The sequence below is a fragment of the Bison bison genome, unplaced genomic scaffold (genome assembly GCF_000754665.1).
Source record: "Bison bison bison isolate TAMUID 2011002044 unplaced genomic scaffold, Bison_UMD1.0 scf7180017864519, whole genome shotgun sequence".
Taxonomy (NCBI): Eukaryota; Metazoa; Chordata; class Mammalia; order Artiodactyla; family Bovidae; genus Bison; species Bison bison.
In genome coordinates, this window is record NW_011495072.1 from 963,834 (window position 1) to 966,959 (window position 3,126).

At 37.9% G+C, this 3,126-nt stretch overlaps 1 pseudogene; it reads right to left on the minus strand.

Moving 5' to 3' along the window:
* Positions 1-604: 604 nt before the first annotated feature.
* Positions 605-1,355, minus strand: LOC104981754 (annotated as a pseudogene).
* Positions 1,356-3,126: the final 1,771 nt, after the last annotated feature.

Here is a 3,126-nt window from a genome sequence, read left to right on the forward strand (position 1 = left end):
TAACAAACACATGAAAAGATGCTCAACATCACTCATTATCAGAGAAATGCAAATCAAAACCACAATGAGGTACCATTTCACACCAGTCAGAATGGCTGCAATCCAAAAGTCTACAAGCAATAAATGCTGGAGAGGGTGTGGAGAAAAGGGAACCCTCTTACAGTGTTGGTGGGAATGCAAACTGGTACAGCTACTATGGAGAACAGTGTGGAGATTCCTTAAAAAACTGGAAATAGAACTGCCATATGACTCAGCTATGTTTTTAAAACAGAAAATCTAAACATTTTCCACAGAGTATTCCAGATTCCAAAGAACGTGGAGGTAACTAATTTTAAGGCAGCATAGGTATGAGAGAGGAAATAATAGCAACCCCTCGATCACCACCACAGCCCCCCCTTGTACTGCATCTCAGCCCTGCTGAAATCACCAAGCCCAAGAGAAAGGCTGAAGGAGAAGCTAAAGAAGAAAAAGCCCAAGGGAAGTGTGAACCAAATAGGGGATGGGCATTCTTTCCTGCTAATGCTGTTCTTTCTAAAAAGGCACCTTGCAGAAAATGGAGGTACAAGGTGAAGCATGTGTATTTGGGGTTTTACTTTTATTTGCATTAATTTTTTGTGGCATTTATTCCTGGCATTTGTATCTTCAGTTTCTTCTGGGATATCTTTTTGTTCTGTGCAATCTCCTCTTCTGGTTTAGAAAAAAATCTGTTCTTTTTCAGTAAGGGTCACCTCCATGTGGCAAGGAGAGCTCATGTATGGGTTGATCCGACCATGAGCTCTGGAAGTCCTGCGGGCTTTGTTCACCTGGATGTGCTCAATGACCAGAGAATCTACATCTAAGCCCTCAAGTTCAGGATTACTCTCTGCATTTTTGAGCATGTGTAGTAAAACTTCCACACTCTTTTTGGGCCACTGACCCTGTGTCCAGCCCCACTGTTTGGCCTGTGCACACCTACCAACTCCACCATTGTAATGATGGAATGGTATACATTGCTTCTTTAAAGTGACCTCCTTCAGATACTTGGTGGCTTTTTGGATATGCACACCCTTAATGGCCTGGGCAGTTTGATGAATGTTCTTAAAGTGAACACAAAGATCTGAACCTCTTGATCTGCATGATTTTGTGAGGTTTTCTGGGTCAAGTAAAGAGTGTATCATTTTTAGAGGTCACTTCAGGCAACTGATTGGAAAATGAAAGCATGTGTATTTTGTATGTTTTCCTCTTGAATTACCGTTTCTATCAGATTTAATATGAATGCAAATATTTACGTTTTTAAAAGCTACTATTAGCACAAACAACCCTTCATTGTTTCAGGGAAGGGTAAATATTACTAACAGATTATCTTAGAAATTGGGTTGAAATGATCATGAGGGTGAACAAGATTTTGCTTTCATGGCTTTATAAGTACTCTTGGTTGCTAAGAGAAGGGATCCACTGATATTTATAGCTATTAATAGCTGTGAAGAAAAGAAAATTCTTTTTTAGGACCTCCTTCCTTTTCTCTGTGCCATCAGAATGACCTTTATGTCCTTAAACTCAGGCCTGTCAAGATCTGATTTCCTTACTCCTTTCCTCACATGCTCCAAGTCTGGTCTTTTCAGTGACTTGGAGACCAAGTCCCTCAAATAAGCCAGGGAACATTCTTATTGATTGTGGATCCTTAAATTCTATAGTTTACAGGACTTCCCTTGCAGTTCAGTGGTTGGGGCACCACACTTCCACTTTTGGGGGGAAGGATGGGTTTGATCCCAGGTTGGAGAACTGTGATCTTGCATGTAGCACTGTGTGGCCAAAAAAAAAAGAAAAATTTATATTTTTCATTAAATTTCCTCAAACGTAAGGTCTGCTTGTGAAAGGAGTTAACATGTTAAGTTGGAATTATTCCTCCTCTAAACTTCTTCTGTTCAGACCATCAAAAAAGACTTCTTTGGGTTTTACAGCTTTTCCTTTTTTGCAGACCATGGGAATAAGGGAAATTGAAAGTTGCTGTATACCATTCGTGATGACCACTCAGGATCTTCCTGAAATGTCATGAGTATAAATGAAAATTAGCTTTAATAACATAGACACAACTAGGGAGGAGCAGAAGAGGGACTGAGGAAGAGAAGGGGAAAATGTGACTGGCTGGATTAAAATATTCCTGGGCTCTGATTCCATGTCTATTAGACAACCTTCTGAGGGCTGATTCAAGCTTATCCTGATGATAAGAGAGAACTCTGAACAGTGAGCATAAGGATTTATTTGTGGAAACTGACATTTTAATTCTAAAATTGGGACAGAAATTCAATTATGTGGAATTAAAATTATATGAAAATTCCAAGGACCTAGAAAACCAAAGCAATCTTTAAAAAAAAGTTTGAAGATTTAACATTCCCAAATAAAGATTTTCTGTAAACAATAATTAAGAAAATATGGTATTGGTACAAGAATAGAAAGATCAATAGAAGAGCACACAGAGCCCAGAAACAGTCATACATACACAGTCACATGATGGACAAAAAAGACATAACAGCAAATAGTGAGGGAAGGCTAATCTTCTATAAATGGCGCTGAGTCAACTTGTCATCCATATGAAAAACACTATCAACAAAAATTAACTGAAAATGGGACACAAAATGTAAAGTTAAAAAGTGAAATTTCTAGTATGGCAAAGCATTCTTAAATATTACGTGAAAAGCATGACTCTCAAAAGTAAAACTTGATATACTGGACTTTATTCAAATTAAAAACTTTTGCTTTAATAGGCAAGTCAGAGACTGAGAGAAAATACCTGCAAAACATATCTGACAGACTTTTTCCAGCATTAAAGAACTTATACTCAATGAAACAATCCAGTTTAAAAAAAAAGGGCAACAAGATAAGAACAAAGTCCAGTTTATCAATTTTTACTTTTGAGAGTCATTCTTTTTGTGTAATATTTAAGAATGCTTTGTGAAGCTAGACATTTCACCATTTAACTTTACATTTTGTGTTCCATTTTCAGTTAATTTTTGTTGATAGTGTTTCTTCATACGGATGACAAGTTGACTCAGCACCATTTATAAAAGACTACCCTTCCCTCTGGAGAAGGCAATGGCACCCCACTCCAGTACTCTTGCCTGGAAAATCCCATGGGCGGAGGAGCCT